This window comes from Lasioglossum baleicum, chromosome 6 (genome assembly GCF_051020765.1).
Source record: "Lasioglossum baleicum chromosome 6, iyLasBale1, whole genome shotgun sequence".
Taxonomy (NCBI): Eukaryota; Metazoa; Arthropoda; class Insecta; order Hymenoptera; family Halictidae; genus Lasioglossum; species Lasioglossum baleicum.
In genome coordinates this window covers 321291-346572 of record NC_134934.1, presented here as the reverse complement: position 1 = coordinate 346572, position 25282 = coordinate 321291, and the positions used below count along the sequence as shown (strand labels likewise).

The window sequence follows — 25282 nt, the reverse complement described above, 5'->3', positions numbered from 1 at the left end:
TACAATGGGGCTGACACGATGCTAAAAAAATTTTGTTTTTATGTTATTTTTTTAGAGATACCACTGTTATCTTGACTTTTTTAAATGGAATGAGGTATTTTTTAATACATCAATCGATGCAGCTGGACATTCGCTATAAAAGAGTACTAACCTATGTACAGTCAGCGGCAGTAATAAGTGGACACCCTTAAAAATCGCACAACTTTTTAGAAATTGGTCAAAAGGACCTGAATTTTTTTAAGATGTTAGACCGGCTAGTTCGCTAGAGAATAAGTAAACAAAAATTTCTTACGATTGCAATTGGTAGGAATTATACAAAATATTAAAAAATGATGTTTTGACAACTTTTTTATGTGGGTCTGTAACGACAATTTAAAAAATGCGTTTTATAGATCTCTGTAACTTATATGCATACTGAAAATTTCATCGAAATCGGTCAACATTGCGATGATCTACATACGTTAAAAGATGAGAGCTTAAGGGTGAAAGTCGCAGATTTTCAGCCTTGCCAGGGCATTTCGCCCTTACGTGATCATCTTTAAACGTTTGTAGCTCATTGCATGTTGACCGATTTCGATGAAATTTTCAGTATGCATATAAGTTACCGAAATCTATAAAACGCATTTTTTAAATTATCGTTACATGCCCAGATAAAAAAGTTGACAAAACATCATTTTTTAATATTTTGTAAACGTTACACAAGTATGTAAACGCTAACGTCTTAGTACGACAGTACTGGTGTTTTAGAGTTATTTAAATTGAAATATCTCGTGAACTACCAACTTTTCGACATACATAGATTAGTACTTTTTTTACAACGAATGTCCAGCTGCATCGATTGATGTATTAAAAAATACCTCATTCCACTTAAAAAAGTCAAGATCAACGCCCTAGGCACGCGGTGGATCTCGGGCATTCGCCCGTGTTGTGATCATTATCACATTTGACGCACCTGTACTTTAAATTGCAGTTTACTGCTACATGGCCTATTCTTTGACATCTCACACACTGGATGCGGTCTCTCTTTGTTATTTTTTCCCATTTCACAATCGTATGTAAAATAGATTTTATCTGTGTAACGTCCTAACGTCCGTCACCGGACTCCCTCCTTATATTTGCGTCACAAACAAACGTATAATTAATTAATATTAAAGTCTGAGAAGACTTTCATCTGACGTTATCACTTTGGAATGTGATCTCGTCAAGCCTCAATGATTTTGGGAATAACAATTTCAAGGCCTGCTCACTCAGGCATAAGATCTTATTGTTTCCCCCACTGATCCACTGCCTGCTCTCTCAACCATGAAATTCTTTCTATTGTCTCCCCACCACAAACCCACCTGGCAACAGGCCTATAAAAGCCAGGACCGGAGAGCAGAGCAGCAGTGTCAGATACAAATTCACAAATTCATTAATTATTTAACTAGTACAGCTTTCACTAGTATTTCGGCAGTGTTAGTTACGATTATTAGATTCATCACGAACCTTAGAATTTCGACATTAATAAAAGTGTTCAGGCACTCTTACGCATACTTACGTTTATTATTACACGCACAGAGTGAGAGCAGTATTCCAAATTCATTAAATCATTTCGAGCACTTCAAAATCGTCAGTAGTAGTCAGTCGGTCGAGATTGTTTAATCAAGAGTCACGAACATAACATCGAATATCTGTTCAATATTCGCGTAGCATTCCTAATCTACATTTACAACGATCCGAATTCCATAAACCAGTTCTCATTGATGAACAAATCGGGACGCTATAAAGTATTTATAGTTAACACCCGTGATCTGAGAGAACGCCTACTTTCATCAAATTCTCCTTTACGATTCACGTACGGTTCTCACAACGATCTACTCATCAAAGTGACGTGTGCGCGTGCGACGAGGACAAAGTGCGAGTGAAAGTGAAAATCGCGTACCTATAAGAACCCGCTATCCTTTTCTCCCTCGAATTAGGCAGACTTGGTCCAGCCGTTCGGGCACCCTCCTAAATCCCGATTCAAAACCTGTCTCGAGATCGAATATCAGAATACCAATAAAACTTCACTCGGACCGGGATCTGCGCGGTACACTCCCACGTCACCGCGAGCCGCGAGCGAAAAATCGAAAGCGCGAAATTGAATCGTTCCCATATCCTTCCAACGCCCGACTTCGGACGTTACACCTGACTCAGATTCTTAATAATACTACACGCCGATAATTGAACTAAAAATATAGGTAGAATTCTGCCTTCATCCGTTGATCTTTTCGTCGTGAATCTCTTTACCGACATGAAAGTTAAACCTTCTGTATTTGACTTCCTCAAAGCATCAATGATTTCTTCCGGTTCATAGTTACCTTCTATGTTTTTTAGAATTACTGTAATATTTTTTTCGGTTTTAGGTGTGTAGGTGAAAAATTGGACTTGTAGGTGTTTTAGTGTGTCATATGCTGTCTTGTAATCGTCTAAAGAGTGTGTTTGTAGTATCTGTTTGTTGGTGTTTATCCGTTTAATGTTGAAATCGCTTATTGACTTAGAGAGTTGTGCTACGATGTTTTTTTGTTGTGTTTGTGTGGAGTGTTATTGGGGGCGGTTTTGAATTTTTCACGGATGAAGGCAGACTCTGTGTATCTTTATTTATGACTAACGGTTGGTGAGGATTGGTCCCTTGTTCTGAGGGAGCAGTGGGTATGCGTGGGAGCTGCTGGGTCCTGCTGTGTGTTGGGGTGTGAGGTTTCCTTGCTCGTCCTTTGAGTTGATGCTTGCTGTATTGTTCTGTGTCGGGTGTCTTTCGAGGTTGGTCTTAGCTGTATTTGCTTCCGATGTGTCTTGCTTTTTTATTGGGGTTTGACTGTCCTTGCTTGGACAGGGTCTCTTTTGACCTGCTATTGTGAAGTCCTTTGGTTTATTACGGTCTTTGGCTGTTGATGGTGATGTCGTTGGCTGAGGGGCTGGATCTTCCATGTCCGTGTCCAGCACTGCGAATCTGTTTTTCGTGTCAATTATGCTTGGAGTGGTGGTGCGGTTTTTTTTCTTTCCTCTTCCAGTTCTTGGGTGAGTTTTAATATTATTTTGTTTAATTCATCAATTGTTTCTAAGAGCTTATCTAATTTCTTCTCGTTCTCCATTTTTTTTTCTTCCTCTGATGTTTGTGCGTCGTTTGATTGTTTTTTTTTTATTTTACCCATCTCTTGAGCATTTGTGGGTGATTTCACATTCGCGACTCCTCTTTTTATTAAGTTCGGAGCAGGGTTGATACGTTTAGCTTGTTTGTTGATTTTTATCAGCTGAGTTAACCGCTGTGCGGTTTGGATTTATAAAGAATTATTGTCTATGTCGATGCATTTTGAAATGAGACACTTTGTGGGAACTGTAGTGGACTGTTTTTGTTTATCACTTACTGTTGTTGTAATTAATGGGTTCGATGTGATTATATCATCTTTGGTTGATGCCTCTTGTCTATTTCCGATGAAACGGGGGCTTCAACCCCGCTTTTAGAGGCACTTTCGTGCTTAATTGTTTCGGAATTTGACAATCACTAAATATGAATTTCTGATTTTTCTTGATATCACTAGCGTCTTACACTGTAGAATCACTCTGATGTTTATCGCGCGTTTCGGCACTTAACGAAAACTTAGGGGTGGGTTATTTTTGGTACCTGAGACGTAGGCAGCAAACCGAGCACACGTCTTACCCCTGCTAAGGTTCAGTGGGAACTGCGCGCTCTACCCACTGAGCCACTGCGTGCCCCAGATTAAATACTTGCCTTACTGAATTGGTTTAAGCCATCATTTTGCCGATTTAGAATATTGCTAAGCTAATTCTAATCTGAATGGGCCAAAGCTGAATTGTGTTGGATTCGTCTAAAGTGATAAATGATAATAATGATAATGAAAAGAGTGATAAAGTGATAAAGAAATAAACAATTTACTATTTTGGACTCTACATTGAAGTGAACATACTCGCCCCGTAACACCTCATACGTGATGGCAAATGGCACTGTCGCGTAGTGTGCCGACAGTGCCGACAAGCCTTCTCACGCTTTTTCACACGAAGATTTTGGGAGACATTTAAGCAAAATGAAACCGATTAACCAATATAAATATGTACAAATACCTTCCGTTCTTCCTTCCTTCCACGTAGTGCACATAATCCAAGTAATCCACGTAATCACATAATCCAAGCAAGTCAATCTAATAAATAGTCAAATAGACAAATGCCGCAACGCAGACCGCACTCGCGAGTGTAACGTGTAACCACAGAGCGAAGCTATGTAAATATATCTGTAATTGTCAAAAAAAACGCCGCATGTCACAACTTAAAAAAATTTCAGTTCATGCATTTATTGAACTTTATAGTGTAGGATTAGGTATTTACCAGAAAAAACGTCATGAAAATCAATTGAAAAGGCTCGAAAAATACCGCCGAGCGGTATTGCATAAGCATATATTACGTAATATTTTTAATGGAATTATTGCATCATATTTATGGGGGAGGGGGAGGGGGGGCAATACAGCATGCTCTCTTATCTTGAAAGCGGAGGGGGAGGGGCGGGGCAATACAGCGATCCCTCTGAAATATCCACGTGTCTTTCTTATCTATGTAAGAGGACCCTACAGCCAGTCAATAATTTTTCTCAGCGAATGTCTTATTTAATTTCGTAAATATACAGGGTGTCCCAGAACAAGTGTCGTTCCTTGAAATGGGAGGTTCCTGAGACCATTCTAAGAGACATTTTCCTTTGCACCAATGTCAACTGCGGCTTTGTTTAGGAGTTATTAACGAAAAACACGAACCAATCAGAGCGCGACCTGAGCCGCCGCGCCGCGCCGCGCCACGCCGGCAAGCGAGTGTCGGTGGTACGCCGTGACATCGCAACGAACAAGAGTTTCTCGATTATGTGAATGCTCTCCGATTTCAATGAGCTTTGGATATGTGGTCAAGATCATTATTCTGAACAACATTTCTCTTTAGACTTTTTGGCGATCGGCATTAGTTTACGAAATTATCGCGAGAAACTTTACTTGTAAATCCATGGGATCGATGTACTACTAGCTTCTATCCGATTTCAATGAGCTTTGGATATGTGGTCAAGACCATTATTCTGAACAACATTTCTCTTTAGAATTTGTGGCTGTAGGCTTTAGTTTACGAGATTATCGCGAGAAACTTTTCTTGTAAATTCATTATGGGTGTTCATGACAGCGGACACGGCCTGCTAATGTCTCCGAAACTAAAGCCGACCGTCAACCATTTCAAAGGAAAAAGATATTTAAAACGTCGAGTTTTATAACATTATTTCAAGGTCATTGAAATCGATGAAGACCCGGATCATCCTTACCCGACTTACGGCAACTTTACCCGAACGAGGAAAGATGCAGAAACTGATTGTTTTAAAAACTTACTTATTCAGCCGTAAATCCATTTGCTGCTTCGGAATGTGTGTCAATGGGTCACTCGGTGACGAACTGCACAGATGTCTTCAGGTATACGGCAGTACCGAAAGCCGAGGGACGTACGGCCAGGTCGACGAACTGCACAGCCGGTGGTAGAAGGCATAAGGCAGGCCTGGGCGCGGTTGGCTCGGGGAACACATGTTGCAGCTTCTCCTCTTCGTTTGGTCGGCAAGTCAGTCCCCACCACGGCCACTCAGACTCTTCCCTTAGCCTTAGCCATAGCCTTAGTCCTAGCACGAGCACCCCCACGATGCTGCACCGGCAGGTTACTCACCACTACTATGTAAACATGTACACGCACATAAGACCCTTGCCCGAATCTGTGGAACTAGCGGCATTTACCAATTCATTTAATTTCGTGGGGGTGCTCGTGCTAAGGCTAAGGGAAGAGTCGGAGTGACCGTGGTGGGGACTGACTTGCCGACCAAACGAAGAGGAGAAGCTGCAACATGTGTTCCCCGAGCCAACCGCGCCCAGGCCTGGCATAAGGGATGCGCGGTCAAGTCGACGATCCAGAATTTCACCTTCACTTTCGAATCGATAAATAATTCGTATGTTTATTTCACACAGATGCCTTGAAATTTCTCCACACTCACAATCACTGTTCACATTTGTCAACACATAGTTATGCACTAATAATAATTGCCATATCCCCGTACTGCTGCACAAATCACAACAATCAGGTAATGCAATCACTAGACCGCGGATTTCATGCATTTGTAGCAAACATTAGTAGGTGCATTTTAATACAGTAGAGAGATTAAAATAATTTCAAAACACCATAGTATTATTTTCAACTTCTTAAAATCATCACAGCTAATAGCAACCGTTAGCTTTGAATTGACAAGTCTGGAGATGTTCTCTTTACCGCGGCTCGAACAACACTGATTTTCCGCAAGATTTTTCTAAAGAATGTAGGAAGGGTATTTAGAGTGTCGAAATTCGAAATGCACGCTGTAGCACGTTTACGAAAACGACGGGACGGTTAGACGAAAAACAGGACGCGAGAAGGACCGCTGTAAGATTTATGGCAAACACATGTTTAGTTTTTCCTGTAGATTGGTACGCAGAGTCGATGGGTAACCGTTCGAAAACGTCGTCTGTCCTTCTTTTAGAAAGTTTCTTAAGGAAGGTCCTATGGGCAATAGGGATGCTACGCTGACCTCACATTTTTACCCCTTGCTGGGTAAAAGGACGGATGACGTTTTCGAACGCGCGGTTACCCATCGACTAAATACCCTTCCTAAATTCTTTAGAAAAATCTTGCGGAAAATCAGTGTCGTTCGAGCCGCGATAGAGAGAACATCTCCAGACTTGTCAATTCAAAGCTAACGGTTGCTATTAGCTGTGTTTTTGATAGTGATATTTAAACTAATCACTAGACTGAGGATCTTTATGCAAAATTAGTGTTGGCTGCCGCTATTACAAGGGACAGGAGCCAGACAGATATGTGATTATCACTGTGATCATTTTAAGAAGTTGAAAATAATACTATGGTGTTTTGAAATTATTTTAATCTCTCTACTGTATTAAAATGCACCTACTAATGTTTGCTACAAATGCATGAAATCCGCGGTCTAGTGATTGCATTATTTGTTTGGTTTGTTGTGATTTGTGCAGCAGTACAAGGGATATGGCAATTATTATTAGTGCATAACTATGTGTTGACAAATGTGAACAGTGATTGTGAGTGTGGAAAAATTTCAAGGCATCTGTGTGAAATAAACATACGAATTATTTATCGATTCGAAAGTGAAGGTGAAATTCTGGATCGTCGACTTGACCGCGCATTCCTTAGGCCTTAGTATATCAACTATCTACCACCGGCTGTGCAATTCGTCGACCTGGCTGTATGCTCCTTACCTTTCGGTATACCTGAAGACATTTGTGCAGTTCGTCACCGAGTGACCCAGTGACACACATTTCGAAGTAGCAAATGGATTTACGGCTGAATAAGTGAGTTTTTAATACAATCAGTTTCTGCTTCTTCTCTTTTTTACGGTTATCTCGTAAACTAAAGCCAACTGCTAAATAGTCTAAAGAGAAATGTTGTTCAGAATAATGGTCTTGACCACATATCCAAAGCTCATTGAAATCGGATAGAAGCTAGTAGTACATCGATCCCATGGATTTACAAGTAAAGTTTCTCGCCATAATCTCGTAAACTAACGCCGATCGCTAAAAAGTCTAAAGAGAAATGTTGTTCAGCATTCACATAATCGAGAAACTCTTGTTCGTTGCGATGTCACGGCGTACCACAGACACTCGCTTGCCGGCGCGGCGCGGCGGCCCAGGGCGCGCTCTGATTGGTCCGTGTTTTTCGTTAATAACTCCTAAACAAAGCCGCAGTTGACATTGGTGCAAAGGAAAATGTCTCTTAGAATGGTCTCAGGAACCTCCCATTTCAAGGAACGACACTTGTTCTGGGACACCCTGTATACAACGGTCTCCTCTGAAAGATCTTTAAGAGGGGACCGTGTCGCTGTTTCCGTCTGTCATCGCCATCCAGTTATCGTAAACACTCATTTGAACTGAGCTCGATGAACGTCTTGTTTAATTTCATAAATATACAACGGTCCCCTCTTAAAGATCTTCCTAGAGGACCGTGTCAAAAATAATTTTTTTACACATTAGCGACATTAAATAAAAGCGTGGAGCGCTAAACTGACACGGTCCCCTCTTAAAGATCTTCTGCGACACGGTCCCCTCTTAAAGATCTTCTTAGAGGACCGTGTCGCTGTTTCCGTCTGCCATCGCCATCCAGCTATCGTAAACACTCATTTGAACTGAGTTCGAAGAGCGTCTTCTTTAATTTCGTAAATATATACAACGGTCCCCTCTGAAAGATCTTCTGATTTATGTAAGAGGACCATACAGCCAGCCAAAAATTTTTCTGGACATCGATTTGTCAAACTTGAGGACCAACGGTTTTTCTCACGTGCGGCTGGACCCGTCGGTTTCTCACGAGCGGAGATTTTGATGAACGTGGGGGTGGAGATTTCCCTACTTCTTTTTCCGAGTGGGGATACATGTATAAAAGAATGGGTGCAGTCGATGCTCTTATTCAAAAATGTTCATCACGATGGAGAGAGCAACCCACATCATTGTAGAGGAGAATGTGCCCCTGACTGGTGCAATGGAGTTGGTGGTAAGTACAAAGAAATATTATAAGTAATATGCTATATTATTGATATAGTTATTTTATATTACAATTTTTATATTATCAACAGACGTTCGATTCCGATGAAGAGAGGGCCGCGTTTATATGCGGATGGAGACACGCGATGCGGACATATCATATTGAGGTTGAGGATTGGGACGAGGAGTATATTACAACAGTGAGGGTGCTGTTCGAGAATCCGGTGACTAAAGTTAAAATAATTTTATATATTTGTTAATTAAAAAATTAATACTTAATAACATTTTTTTCTTTTTTTGCAGACAGAAGAGGAAGAATAATATATAATTATTAAAATAATACATAATTAGATTTATTTTTAAAAAATAAAAATTTTTTCTACATTATTCATTATATAGGTTTTTTATTTCTTAATTTATTTTCGTTCGAGCGCCGATTCTTTCGCGATTCCACAGACATCCACACTACGAGGGTTTGGCGGGATTGTGCCGGGATCGACTCCGATCGGCACGTTGCCGCAGTTCAATCCGCTGATGTATCTGCAGAATCTCAACCAGGCGCGATGCTCCTTCATGGGATCATCGTCCTCTTCCCATAGAGCCAGCCGTATGCGACACTCGAAACATTCAACGCTATCCTCGTAGTCCACATGGAAAAATCCAGCGGCTGCGAGTTTCTCCGGTTGGACGATGTGCGAGTAACGCCAGTTGCGGAAACTTTGAAGTCTGTCACGCTCGAGACGATAATCGGGTGGTGTTGTGTGATCGGTTGTTGCGACGGCTGCGGGATCCATCTCCGATTTCGCAATCATTGTGAAACACTGTGTGAAAAGTAAAAAGAGGTGTCGTGTTTGTGGTTTTGACGTGGAAAAAATTCAAAGTCGCGTCTTTATAACTGATACTTTACCTGTTTTTATAATTGTTAACCCATGCTCGAAATGTTTGCACTTCGCGCAGACTGCAATGGTATGTGACGTTTTTTGCCGGTTGCCAACAGTGAAGTCGACACGGTTCGCCGTCAGCAATTTCATACACGGGATCGCGAACTAGTACATCGTATTTCGGACAGTTGAAATCTTCCAAAGGGCATAGCCGATTAAGATGGTCAAAACTGCCCTTAGAGGTTTTTCAATGGCTCTTGAACCATTCGAAAGCTGACCAATAAAAACCCATCTGAGTAAAATTTCAGCCCTCTAGCTTGCTCGTGAGGGTAGTTATAGGGTAAATTAGATTTCGCGCTTTTCTGCTCATTTTCCGCTCTGGGATGTTTTCTAAAATTCTAAAAAAAATGTGGCACGTGTCGGGTCTTAAGACGCATTTTATAGAATTTTTTCAGATTTTTTGGTTACAAACTATGGTCGTGAAAAATGAAAAACACTCAAAACGTCGGAAAAATGAATATTTCTCAAAAATATGAAAACATGCTATTTTACTGTTTAGTGCCCTAATAAGCTACCATGAAAAGCAGTGTCCTCGATTTTTTTCAGATTTTTTGTTGTGGGAGATCATTGTCAAAAACAATAAAAACCAAACTGCTTCGACGTTTTTGCTGCTAGAAGGAAAGCTAGACTTGCAGGTTCTACCGTGGGGGTACATTAAGCTCTAATTAGTGTTACTACATTGAATTGGGCAATTTTTTAACCTCAGAAATGCGATTTGAGAGAGTAAAAAAATCGTCTCCTGTGGAATATATACCAAAATATTCGAAGCGCTCACAACATCACAGGTTGGCGCAATGGTTAAGGCGTCGGATTACGGAGTGGATATGCTAGGGTTCAAATCCTGCCCACCACGAAGTTTTTTTTCCATGCCTTATTTTTTATTTTCTCAATTTTTTATTATATGGTTTACATATATGATTTTAACAATATTTTTTCATGTTTTAAAAATATTTAAATAACATTTTTTAGTAAAATACATACAAAAATAATTTTGGAGTATTTAGTATATTTCCTCGATTCTAAATAATAATAATAATAATAATAATAATAATTATAATAATTATAATAATAATGATGATAATGTAGGAATAGGAAGAAGTAGAAGCTGGTTCTTCAGAGTTATCATTGTCAGTCCGCAGCATTTGTTTCTGCATGCCCTATAAATACAGAATTATTTATTTCTAGTAACAATAAATATGTGTATGGAATTTGATAGAAATAGACTTGTCTTTTTCAATTGTGGGCAGGATGCTGCACAAATGATGGTCAGCCTTTCTGCATGCCCTATAAATACAGAATTATTTATTTCTAGTAACAATAAATACGTGTATGGAATTTGATAGAAATAGACTTATCTTTTTCAATTGTGGGCAGGATGCTGCACAAATGATGGTCAGCCTTCTCCCTATTGTTGTTGCCTCCAGCTTCCGTTTTCATGTATTCTATAATAGTAATTACAGAATTAATTATATTTTGTATTCTAAATGTATACATATATGACGATTAGTATAAAAATACTTACCGTTGTATTTGTTGATGCAGTATGCTAAAAATACGTGATGGTTTTTAATCTTCATCACTGTTCTCGTTAATAATTGGCGTTACTTCGTTTTGATTAAAAATGGTGCTCAGTATTTCTGCTGGTCGTACAATACTATGGAGATATCGAGCATGAGATAAGTAATAAATAATAGCTGCTATATGTGAACAACACCCAATAGTACGGTTACCGTTGGCACATTCGCAACAATAGCGGTTTATACCTGAGTATCCAATTGAATTGGGTGTATAATGGATGTAACATCTGTATGTTTTCCGGTTAATATGTCGCGATTTTACTAAGAATTTAATAATACTATGTTCTTGAATAAAATAATAAATATTTATGTTATTCTGTTCATCCATTATTTCTGCTAAATATGAGATAGCTTGAGAAAATTGATACGATCCCGTGAAAAGAATTTTCAAATCTACTTCCGTCATTTCCGGAAAATCTTGAATATCTGCCGAGGATATTATTTGAAATTGAGATTTTTTACGGTTCCAATTATTTTCTTCAACTTGTATCGCTAACGTATTTTTTACTTTATCTTGGCTCGATATCCTGCTTATTATTTCCTCTGAAAGTGTAACATCAGAGTTTAGCCGTTTTCCAAATCTATTGTTTAAAAAGCACGCAATCCGGAAGTAAGAGCCAATTTTTGGGAGGATTTTATTATCAAGATTTTTGTGCAGAAGCTGATGCTTTTGACCTAGTATACCGTGATCTGCTTCTACAACCCAACGAATTTTTGTCACTTTTCGAGAATAATTGGCCTCTTTAGTCGAAAGTTGTGAACGATTGCCTTTTAAAGCAGGCATGAGGACTTTAAAACCGAGAGCTTTTAAATCGGGTACAACATCGCGAAAACCTCTATCGACTATACAAAAGTCTCCCCGTTTCATGAGAGATTTAAATCCATTTGGATTTCGAAGAAGAATTCTCATGATCTCGGCATCATTCTGGTTGGCATAGAATGGACCGGCCATGTCAACAATATAACCATTTGTTGTACAGATGGTAAAGGGTTTACACAACGGTACCTTTTTTTGTCCTGAATATGACTTACGTTGATACTCGTTGTTTGTACTTTTCTGATGGCGAATATACGTCCCATCGAAAATCAACGCTAGGTGGTTGCCGATTTTATGTAACCGTTTTGCAATATTAGAGGTTTCATTCTCTATGAGATATTCACGGGTGAAAGCTGCGACTCCAAAATGAAACGGAAGTATATCTTTTTCAAAACTATTTATGACGGAACTACAATATTGAGATACTTTTTGTTCATGGTCCAACCCAAGCGTTGCCGCTATAAGATTGTTAGAATTACCCGTTCGCAATTTAAATAAAAATACAACTATTGCTTGTGTTACATCACGCTGTTGAGAGCTTCTCATTGATGTCATCATTTCACGGAGTTCGATGAGATTCTCCCATGTGAACCCCGTGAATATTCTGAGTCTCTCTTCAGATAATGTAAAATCACCAACTTTATCATGAATAGTGGAATCGTTGGTAACTGAAAGATATTCAAAATAATCGCGAAGTTCATCTGCGTCAACTAAACTACTGTTTGAATAAATTCTTAGAGTTGGAATTACGTCTTGAATGAAACGTTTTTTTATTAAATGTTCGGGGCAGCACCGATTTTCTTTGGGAATGTATAATCTTCTAAAAATAAACACCTGTTTTCTAGCTTCAGGTGGAATCGTGGAAATATTTGTTTTCGAACCACACACAAAGCAATAGGCATGCGTAGAAACTACTCTGGAAAATGGCATTTCAATATATTGAGGATCTGGTCTAACGGGACGGTTACAAGTTGTAAATGTAGGGTCACCTGTCGTTGAGTGCGTACTACAGGTACTTTCGACTAATGACGAATGCGATTCGTTAATAAACGAGGAAGTTGAAAATGCTTGAACCGAGGGGGGTTGAAATGAATGCGAAATGTCCATGGACGTGGAGGCTGAAGGTGCCTCAATCGAGGGGGGTTGAAACAAATCTGAAAAGTCCATGAACGTGGAGGCTGAAAGTGCCTCAACAGAGGGGGGTTGGAACGAATTCGCGATATCCGCGGATGTGGAGGCTGAAGGTGCCTCAATTGAAGGGGGTTGAAACGAATCGGCGATGTCTGCGGACGTGGAGGCTGAAGGTGCCTCAACTGAGGCGGGTGGAAACAAATCTGATAAATCCATGGACGTGGAGGCTGAAAGTGCCTCAACAGGGGGGGGGGGTTGGAACGAATTAGCGATATCCGCGGATGTGGAGGCTGAAGGTGCCTCAATCGAAGGGGGTTGAAACGAATTGGAGATATCCGCGGACGTGGAGGCAGAAGATCGAGATCGGAAAGCTCTCTGATGTACACTTTCTTTACTAAAAAATACGAAAACACGGCAACTTTTACATAAAATATCACCAACTTGCACCACTTTTTTCAAAATATCCGAATATTCTCTAGCCTGAACTTCTGTCCTGATCACTTTTTTTTGGCCTCGCACTTTACGTATAAATCGTTTACATTTTACACATTTTGGATCGCTATCCATAGTTTGCAAAATTACTTTAGACATTCTAAATTCAAATCCTTCAGAAGTCTAACAATAAGTAAAATGTCTTTCTGAAATTCACTCTATGGTAGCACACAGAAAACTGAAATCGAAGCCTTCGGACGATCATCATCCCATAGCTCCAAACATTTGCACATCTCAGGTAAACCGTGGCAACGGCCAACAGCACGCACAATAAAACATTTGACGTGCATATGTATAGTTCAAACGGTTTATGAGGCAGACGAAAGCGAAGCTATTTTTTAAAAAGCCGTTTTCAGCACATGACATTAAGGTGTTTTAGAAAATGCAACTGAATAATACAATTATTCATTATTTAATTCAACAACATAATATTATTAAATTCCAAGTAAAATCACGACACATCAGCCGGAAATACTAAATACTCCAAAATTATTTTTGTATGTATTTTACTAAAAAATGTTATTTAAATATTTTTAAAATATGAAAAAATATTGTTAAAATCATATATGTAAACCATATAATAAAAAATTGAGAAAATAAAAAATAAGGCATGGAAAAAAAACTTCGTGGTGGGCAGGATTTGAACCCTAGCATATCCACTCCGTAATCCGACGCCTTAACCATTGCGCCAACCTGTGATGTTGTGAGCGCTTCGAACATTTTGGTATATATTCCACAGGAGACGATTTTTTTACTCTCTCAAATCGCATTTCTGAGGTTAAAAAATTGCCCAATTCAATGTAGTAACACTAATTAGAGCTTAATGTACCCCCACGGTAGAACCTGCAAGTCTAGCTTTCCTTCTAGCAGCAAAAACGTCGAAGCAGTTTGGTTTTTATTGTTTTTGACAATGATCTCCCACAACAAAAAATCTGAAAAAAATCGAGGACACTGCTTTTCATGGTAGCTTATTAGGGCACTAAACAGTAAAATAGCATGTTTTCATATTTTTGAGAAATATTCATTTTTCCGACGTTTTGAGTGTTTTTCATTTTTCACGACCATAGTTTGCAACCAAAAAATCTGAAAAAATTCTATATTAATGCGTCTTAAGACCCGACACGTGCCACATTTTTTTTAGAATTTTAGAAAACATCCGAGAGCGGAAAATGAGCAGAAAAGCGCGAAATCTAATTTACCCTATAACTACCCTCACGAGCAAGCTAGAGGGCTGAAATTTTACTCAGATGGGTTTTTATTGGTCAGCTTTCGAATGGTTCAAGAGCCATTGAAAAACCTCTCCATTTTTCGAAGGATGTCTCTCTCGAAACATCCGCCTTTGTACACTACGACAGGATTCGCGCAATCGCGCACAAAATTTTGAATTACTTCGAATATATCGTGCTGTAGGATCTCAGGAAAAATGAGGGCACCGCCGCCGCGGGAATCGTACCCCGGCCTCACTGGTGGTAGCCGATCGACTAACGCGCTCACCCACGGAACCCTCCCATTCTTCCCAATCTCCTACAGTACACTTGATCTGGGGTTCCTGATTCCACAGTGCTGTTGATATTTTTCATTGCCGAAATCTTTAAATGGATTCCCGTGTATGAAATTGCTGACATACCATGCAGACTTTTTGTCAGCGTCGGATAAACAGCGAAAGTTCTTCCCCAAGCGAAATTCGGAGAGTTCGAACGAGCCGTCGTGACAAACATCGATCATAGCTAATTCTTTGCATTGTGACGTGGCAGTTTTGCCAACGTCACCCGATACCGATTATCGGAAGACCGGGTCACCCTCTGGCAGCAAAATAGGCGAGATGCGCCGTGGCGAGCGCTCGCCCTGGGCGCGAACGAGACCCATGGGCGATCGCTTATATTTTTGAGCGTCACGCCAATTGCGCGACGCGTGTCTGCAGGACCGTAGTCGGGCCCCAAGGGGGGACCCGAAGCATCTCTCCCGCCGAGAAACGGAAAAAGGATCGGCGTTGGCGAAAACTCCGACCCCGAGGAAGCGAGGGATCAACGTGGCCCAGGATAGACAACCTGGAGGCGCCGACGAGGACATGCGATGATAACCAGGGATCTCAGCTGTCTCGCCGTCGCCTCATCCGGAGAGAAACCTGGCCAGTTGCCGGATTGGCTCGCGTCGATCGCCTCTGAGGGAAGCGGCGAATCAACGAGCATCGCTGTCGGAGAACCAACGGAACGCCGGACGCCAGCGGCCGTCGCGCAGGGCTAGGCCCCGTACGAAAATCTGTCAGCGATAGGTCGAACTGCGTGCGGGGGGACGAGAGCGGCAAGGGGGGGGACGCTCCGCTTCCGCGTTCCCGAGCCACACCGTGGGAGATCACTTCTCCGTTGGCTTTAGCGAAAACTAGTTGCGAATTTCGAACCTTAATCATTGCATAAGAACTATGGTATTTGCGAAGCGAGCTGCCGGACACAGAGGGACGAGAACGTGAGACCATCAATCGTTGCCCTGGGTAAGCTTCTGTCAGTCTCCTTTCGATAGAGTGATCTTTCTCGCGTTGGCTCGGTAAGCGTGTCGTGTCCGCGATCGCGTCGCCGAATCACCGACGTGGCTTCGTAGCTGCCGGTATTTGCGAAGTACAAGATTCAATTCGCGAACGGCAGGAACCCGTCGGTCAACGGACGTGCGAAGAAAATACATTTAGCGGGTGTTAGTCTCAATAAAGGTCGGTTGTAGGGATCCGCGCTGTCCGAACCTCGACAAGCGCGGTGACGGAGTTAGTGGAGACGAGCCACCATTCTTTTAGTGAGATTCGCACGTCGTTGTCGTATTCACGCTAACGTCGAGTCGTCCCACGGTGCGACGCCGCCACGTGCTCTCGTCGTATCTTCGCGATTCGTTCTGTCGACGAGAAGACTATTGTAACGCGTTTTCCATCCGAATTCGGGCGTGGAACGCGAAGCTCGCGTACGCCGACGTTAAAACCACGTTGCTGCCGGATTCGAAGCGTAAAGAGAAGGACCGGAGAAGGTCAAATCGCGCGTACGACGATCCTTCTTCGACGACCACCTGTCACGCGCCGGCTAACCTCAAAACGCTGTCGGTCGGTGCCGGCAACGTTGTTATACCATCGGACGAATAAATTGAATTAGCCCAAATCTTACGAGAGTATTTATTACGTGAGAAACATTCCCGCCGCGGGGAACGCCTCGTGCTCGACCCGCGTAGTACCCTGCGACCATTAGCGTAACATCACCGTTTACTTTCGATTGTCGTAGGCTCGTGCGACTGTCTCTCGAAGCAATCGTATTCGCGAATTTTGCGTGGCACCTTCGATACCTGGGGCGCCCGAACTTTGCTTAGAAGATCTAGAAAGACGACGAGCCTACGTACAATTTTTGTCCCGGGTGGACCACGTTTCGCGCGGCCGAACGCGGCCCGGCGGTATCGCTTGTAAATACCCGGAGTCGCTGCCGTTTCTCTACGAAACGATAGACGACGTGATAGCATATAAATATTTTTTCCACAATGAAACCGTCCATGTCAATGATTTGAGTGATCCGATCCACCTAAATAAAGAAAGTTTTTCACTAGATTTTACATCATTTTATTAACTTTTATTGTACTTACCGTTGAAAAAGAGGGGGAATGCGTGAAGTTGACTGGTCGGATGATAAAAACACACCCGCGATATAACTGCGTATAGCGACCGTGATTGTCGACGTTTTTTATGATATTATTTCATACGGCGACTGCAGCGAGCAATTTATAATACCGCTAATGTAAACATGTCTATGGAGAGGGTTTAATATTATTAGGTTAATAGTGTGTGTGTGTATGTATGTGCGGATGTGTATGTGTGTGAAAATTATTCGAGAAGGTATTTTATAAATGAAGTTATTCGAGAATATCTCTTTTGTATTTTATTTTATTACAAGTTCCTTCTTTTACAGTTCCTATAGAATAAAAATACAATTAAAGTAGAGAAATGATAAATATTTTTATCGGTATAAGAGCGGTTTAAGTAATTTTTCGAACAATGTTCGTCAATGGATTGTACTCCACGATGCGGTCGTGTATCATTAAGCAGTAGGCTGTTGTCGATGGAGGGACATCGGTTCGACATTCGAATTCGATTCGCACGTCGATCGTAGCATTTTTTAGCGCTTCATTTTGTCGAGAACAATCGAGAACGACGAGTGGGCCGTATCGCAGGAAATCCGTGGCGTTGAGTAGCGCTTCACCGTTTCCATAGTATGATTCTTGGAATTTTGCATACATGTCGTAGAGCAACGCGTATTTACCTTTCTCGAAATCGGTATTTAAATCATCGTACGGATATGTTTCCGAGTTCAAGTAAAGACGAATATTTGTCAATGCGCAATGATCGAATCGCGTAGCTGTTTTCTTTAAGTTATTCTTTCGATCGGTTTGCAAGGCGAATATCACGTATCGCGGTTTTTCCATTTGCAGAGCTGTTTTTATCGCCCATGTATGCTTCGTAGTCGTCTGTAGTAGAGGATATTCGTACAGATCCCACGATCGAAAGATCATGCCGATCGACCTGTCGCTGTCTAAAATACGTAACATGGATAGCTTATGTATTTCATCCAATGCAACGTGTGGCATTCGCCATTGAATTTTGTACAGATCCAGAATAGGTTTCGCGTTGTCGGAAGGACTGTACAACGCGTTCACGTCGGTACGCGAGCGAGTAGGTAATATAGGGGGGTTCTAATTCACTTCCCAATTCAGGCGGTTCTGAGGAACTTTCCAATTCACGGGAGAGCGGTACCGCAGAGCGCTATTGCACAAGCATATATTACGTCATATTTTTTCGCGGGGAGGGGGAGGGGACCGTCATCTAGGCCAAGGGCAGAGCTGCTGAGTCATCACTTAAGGGGTGGTACCGCAGAGCGCTATTGCGCAAGCATATATTACGTCATATTTGATTGCATCATATTTTTTCGCGGAGAGGGGGGCAATCCCTCTGAAAGATGATACTCCTTTTCAAGGACAGGTATTGCACAAGCATTACGTCATCTAGGCCAAGGGTTTACCGCGGAATAGTTGCTGAGTCATACCCCCCTTCTTTCTTACGTCATCTAGGCCAAGGGCAGAGCTGCTACTTCATTAGGTACCGCCCCCTTCTTTCTTACGTCATCTAGGCCAAGGGCAGAGCTGCTGAGTCATACCCCCCTTCTTTCTTGCGTCATCTAGGCCAAGGGCATATCTTAGAGCGGAATAGTTGCTGAGTCATCACCCTTATCTTTAAGGGGCGGTACCCCCCTTCTTTTTTACATCATCTAGGTCAAGGGCAAAACTGCTGAGTCATCACCCTTATCTATGGATGTAGCAATGAATAAATGGGACACGATGGAATGTGAATTATAGTCTTCGCAAACGTTCCATCGTTGCAAGCGTTTGTCATGATAAAAAGTTATTCAATAAGGACACGATGGAATGTTTTATCGTTTTATCGTGGTACTAGTTTACTAGAGTACAAGTTTACTGAGGGGAATGAGGAGAATGTAAAGAACTGATAATCCTTTAATGTTGAAACACTGCACTTTATTGAACTTTATTTACGTCGCGAGACTCGCTCACAGACAGAACGGATGTCTTTGAGGTGATGCGATTTCTGCGAACGGAAATCTTCGACGCGTGCGAGAAGAATCGTCCGTTCAAGCTAGCATCCGTATGCACACTGATTCAAGACAGCTAATGTGGTCAATGCACAATGCACACACATGAGATATTTCGCGGTCACAGACAGAATGAGAAAGAATCACGAAATTCGTGAAAACAGGATAAACAATGTATTGGTATAGCAACGCGCGATGTTTGGGCGGTAGTTTGCTGTAGATCTTCATTTGTTTTATCGATCTGGCATCGACCTCATCAGCTGTCTTGAATCGGTGTGCATACGGATGCTAGCTTGTACGGACGATTCTTCTCGCACGCATCGAAGATTTCCGTTCGCAGAAATCGCATGACCTCAAAGATATCCGTTCCGTCTGTGAGCGAGTCTCGCGACGTAAATCAAGTTCAATAAAGTGCAGTGTTTCAATATTAAAGGATTACCAGTTCTTTACACTCTCCTCATTCCCATCAGTAAACTTGTACTCTCTGTAAACTCGTAGTGCGTTTGTATGATATTGTAAATAGTGCTAGAGCGTATATTCCAGTATACTAAGTACGGTGTTATGAACAATTATAGTGCAGGATAAGGATTTGTGGATATGTTTGAGAAGAATTTAAAAGTGAAAGGGCATTGACCCCTTCTACTCGATAATTCCATAGGGCGGATATTAGAAATGCCCTTGTGGATTTTAACGAGTAGGTAGGTTCAATGTCGTCCACCGATTTTGTAAACATTTTCACCTCGCTGGGGCCCCAAATGAGAACCAAGGTATGCATGCGTTTATCACTTGATACGAGACTGTCGCGCGCCTGTCTGACGTACGCAACGTATACTTTTGTTAGAAGTGTTGCAGCATTTTAGGCGGATTTTTAATTGTTAATAATTAAATAACGAAGCCGAAATCGCAATGTTTTTATTCTTCATTTTCGTTTTATATTATCGACGAGAACCACCCCTTAAATTTTCTCCCACCTGTAGGTAAACACCCTGTATATGTCAGCTTCACTGTTACTCATCAAAGCACAATCATTGTAGTTTAAGCGAAGTTATAACATTTCGCGAATGGCTCAATAAACATATTATATGAATTACAGACTATATTTATTATATGATGTCCTTCGCTCGCAAAATATCCCTACCAGACCAACCGCATGATTATCGTTTTGAATATGAGAGACTTCAGAGTTTTGACAACTGGGGATATAATGATATTGTCAATCTTAAAGATCTTGCCGCAGCAGGATTTTTCTACATAGATTTGGAGGATTGGGTGAAGTGTTTTTAGTGTGGGACTTACAACTGCATGAATGGGAAACAGAAGATGATCCGGTGATAGAACATCAAAAATGGTTGAGAAAATGTCAATTCATTCGCGGAAAAAGCTGTGGCAATGTACCGATTGGGGTGGACCCTGAAACGATTCAGCCACTACCACGCGGTAAAGACGAATGTCGATTATAATGTACTGTCTATCTTATACATGTTAAATAGTCGGTCTGCAAGTTGTTCGGGGCTCTACCGTCCTTCTTCAACGCTGACACGAAAGTTTTGCACACGTCGCGTCGCTCGCATTTTGCCCCCTTCTTTCTTGCGTCATCTAGATCAAGGGCATACCTTAGAGCGGAATAGTTGCTGAGTCATAATACCCCTTGTCTTTAAGGGGTATCATATTTCGAAACATGTTCGAACGTGGTACTGGTTTCGCGGTACTCCCCCTTCTTTCAAGCATTACATCATCTAGGTCAAGGGCATACCTTAGAGCGAAATAGTTGCTGAGTCATCACCCTTATCTTTAAGGGTATCATATTTCGAAACTCGAACACGTTTCTAAGAGCGGTATTGCACAAGCATATATTGCATCATATTTTTTTCTAAGAAATTAGACCGATTTGGCAAAGTCAGCATATTTTTCAGGGGACACGTGCACTTGGTTCACCTTGAAACGTATTTCGCGGTACCCCCCCTTCTTTCAAGCATTGCGTCATATTTTTTTCTAAGAAGAGTGAAGGGATACATGTTTAAAAGAGTGGGTGTCGTCGATGCCAAGCATCAAAATGTTTGTCAAGTGCAGTGGATGGGGCTTTCCCCATCATAGAAGTTATCAAAATGTTACGTTCGGTAACATAATCCCCTGACAATCTGATTGAACTGAGCCATATAAAGGGTTATCGAAACTATCAGGAATCCTAGAAATCAAACTTCTACCCCACAGAAAAAAATGTACATCGTATACCGAAGATTGAACGTATGTTCTTCAAAATTTTAAAAAATTTCTTTGCATTTCGCAAATATTTTGTAGTCAGCGATGGTCCTTCGGGCAAGCTCGCGCATGTTTTCAGATAATTAAAAAAATTTTTCAGATTTTACAAATCTCTCTCTCTCTCTCTCTTTCAACCCCGTACTTGTATTGAATAAACCATCCAAAGTTCATTATTTTTTATATCAAAATAATATTGAATAAACCATTATTTATATTACTACTTACTATTTTGCTTATACTACTTACTATTACTATACATTATTACTGTTGTTACGTCCCGGGTCGAAAATGGTCCGACAGAATGAAGCGGGCCGGGCGGGGACGTAACCGAGTAATTTATTAAGACGATCTTACAATTAGATCCACGTGGCGCGTAACGTCCACGTCTAATCAGGGACCCGATACCGGTGTCTGTCGTTGAAAAGGCGAAGAGAGGAATAAATGCGAACCGCGACAGACATCGTCCGTCGTGAACACCGCGTAGAAATAACACACGACGCGGTGGTAGTGACGGTGCAACTCGTCCGAACGCGATGGGTTTGCTTGCTTCGTAACTGGAAGTTTGATAGAAGGAAATTAGTGTTCTCTCGGTACCGAGCACCCTCTGTGCTCAGACGTACACGATTGAAACACCAATTTAGGGTTAGAGGAACGAATATAGGGAGTCTGAGGAATTTGAGGAATAGATCGAATTCGAACAACCCGATGAAACACCACACGCACACACACTTTCGCGATCACTACAACCGGTCACTGGGAACAGCACTTTTAATGATAGCGGTAACTCCAATCGGCGCGACGTGGCATAGATGATATGAAGGACCAAGGAGAATGCTAAATAAAGTTGGAAAGAATAGGTTCAGAAGAACAGAGTATAATTGCCAAAAAAAATGGATGTATAACAATAATTTTCGACCAGAACTCGTGCGACAGAATATGGTGACGGCTTGCGAGCAAGCTCGAACGAAATATATATGACACAACAATATACGTAAAAACGCAAGAGAGATGCGAGCAAACTCGAACAAAAGATATAGCACAGAATAATGTTTGTAAATATACAATAATAATGTGAGCGAGCTCGAATGACAAGGTAGTACAAATTGATATTTGTGAATATATAATAATGGTTTACGAGCAAACTCGTACAAACGAAATAGCACAGAATACTAATTATAAACTAGAGGATTATTGTTGCTCGCGGGTAGGACTGCTCTTGCGAGAGGGTTAGTTGTACGCATGGCTAGTAGGGCCTGCAGCTATTAATGTTTTTTATTTATTTATGACTCTCCAAGAGCCACACAAAGAACTTCCCGATTCGTTAGTTGCAGTATATTACACTGTCCAACAAATTTCAACTTTTTTTGTGATTTCAATATACTGTTGGGTCCTTCTTATAGAGTTTTTTGCGCTGATTCCGAATCTGGTTTTAATTTTTTTCCTATACGTCCAGTTTTTGAAAATCATGGCTTTGAGAAAAAAACATATTTTTCAACTTTAAACAAATATTGTGATGTTATTATAAAAGATATTGAATTGTTGTTTACAGCAAACGATTCTGTAGACTTTCCCGAATACAGTGATATCCAATATTAATACATTATGATTGTTTAAACATGTTTAAACAATGATTAAAGACGGAGATTCACCACTTTTGTACCAATTTTTGCGGATATTTTCGAATTTATCTCAAAAAATAAGGGTCCAGCGAAAAATTGAACTATACCACGCGAAAGAGCAGACTTTTATCTTGAGAAACCCCCCTGTGAAGTTTGCATGGTCGACGTTTTTACCGAACCAGAAAGCAAAATATCTTCGCCTGACATGCGTTGACGCCAGTGGTGCTCTTCCACTAGCGCGGTCGTTCGTCGGGATACGGCGCGGCGCGCTGCGGTGAAACGGCGCGTGGCTATAAGCGCGCAATTATGTCAGCTTACTTAAATGTAATATTTTATTAAATGTTATATTATTGTTATTTATTATTTATTAGTATATTTATTCTGTATAAATTATTTTATGTATTTTTTAATGTTAGTCTCTCGTTTATAGTATATTTAATACAAAAAATACCTTTTGTAACAAAAAAATAATTTATTCACACACTACACTATTACACTATTTACAATGCTAATATATATGTGTACACTATTCAGATATAATACACTATATCGATTTAATATGGAGCAAACTATTTTAATTATGTATTTAAGTCAATAAAAATAGTCCCGTTTATATTGTGTTTGGACTTATTTTACTCGGAAGAATCTCGAGTGTTCATTGGCACTATAATTACAATACATAGATGAGACGACAATTACTGAAAATAAAATTTTTCAGTCACCGCATTGCAGACTTTCCTTACATTGTATGTATTCCGTTGTCCGTAGACCGTCATTTATTTCAAAATATCGTGTTGGTTCTTAAGAAAACTGATGCCAGAGTTCAGTTTCGGCTTTGTGTTTGTTGAAATCAGTCGTGTCAAGCATTTCAAATCTGCATTGCTACGTATAAAACTTCATAAAAAACATTTATAGTTATTTATAGTATTTTAGTTGTTGTGTATATAATATATGTATTTTAGTAGTGTATTATATCTGAATAGTGTACACATATATATTAGCATTGTAAATAGTGTAATAGTGTAGTGTCTGAATAAATTATTTTTTTGTTACAAAAGGTATTTTTTGTATTAAATATACTATAAACGAGAGACTAACATTAAAAAATACATAAAATAATTTATACAGAATAAATATACTAATAATTAATAAATAACAATAATATAACATTTAATAAAATATTACATTTAAGTAAGCTGACATAATTGCGCGCTTATAGCCACGCGCCGTTTCACCGCAGCGCGCCGCGTCGTATCCCGACGAACGACCGCGCTAGTGGAAGAGCACCACTGGCGTCAACGCATGTCGGGCGAAGATATTTTGCTTTCTGGTTCGGTAAAAACGTCGACCATGCAAACTTCACAGGGGGGTTTCTCAAGATAAAAGTCTGCTCTTTCGCGTGGTATAGTTCAATTTTTCGCTGGACCCTTATTTTTTGAGATAAATTCGAAAATATCCGCAAAAATTGGTGCAAAAGTGGTGCATCTCCGTCTTTAATCATTGTTTAAACATGTTTAAACAATCATAATGTATTAATATTGGATATCACTGTATTCGGGAAAGTCTACAGAATCGTTTGCTGTAAACAACAATTCAATATCTTTTATAATAACATCACAATATTTGTTTAAAGTTGAAAAATATGTTTTTTTTTCAAAGCCATGATTTTCAAAAACTGGACGTATAGGAAAAAAATTAAAACCCGATTCAGAATCAGCGCAAAAAACTCTATAAGAAGGACTCAACAGTATATTGAAATCACAAAAAAAGTTGAAATTTGTTGGACAGTGTTATCCGCGTTTGCAGTATTGATCTTGGTTTTCTGCGATACTGTTAATTTAAATTGTCCCAAAATATATAAACCGCTCAATTTTGAAACTCTGCTCAGTGCTACATACAACATTTGTAAAGTTTGTTTTTCTGATGTTTTAAAATTCAAACATACTTTTCTCGTATGTTTGTCCCTGACTTTTATGAATCGTAATCGCTTCAGCTGGAACCACTGGAAATTGACTACGTGTGATTTGATATTTTTCCTCATTCGACATATTTACATGATTCGAGATTTTTATTATTGGTGTTAAATTTTGATGAATATTTGCATTTTTCATATAATCACGATAACGAGTTCTTACTTTCACTCCTATTCTGGCCAATTGAAAATCTAACCTCAATATAGACGAAATTTGAGTATTTTTTCTTGAAAAGTAATAAATTTTAATATTCCGCATGTGTGTGCTCCATTAACC

General features: G+C 40.3%; 1 long non-coding RNA gene across 1 annotated transcript in view; it reads left to right on the top strand.

Annotated features, from left to right (window-relative positions):
* The window catches only part of LOC143209707 (uncharacterized), a 73804-nt gene extending 63977 nt beyond the window's left edge, over positions 1-9827 (top strand). Inside the window, exons 2-3 of the long non-coding RNA XR_013009136.1 lie at positions 8304-8586; positions 8669-9827. This is a non-coding gene — a long non-coding RNA (uncharacterized LOC143209707). The remainder of the gene's footprint in view (positions 1-8303; positions 8587-8668) is intronic.
* Positions 9828-25282: the final 15455 nt, after the last annotated feature.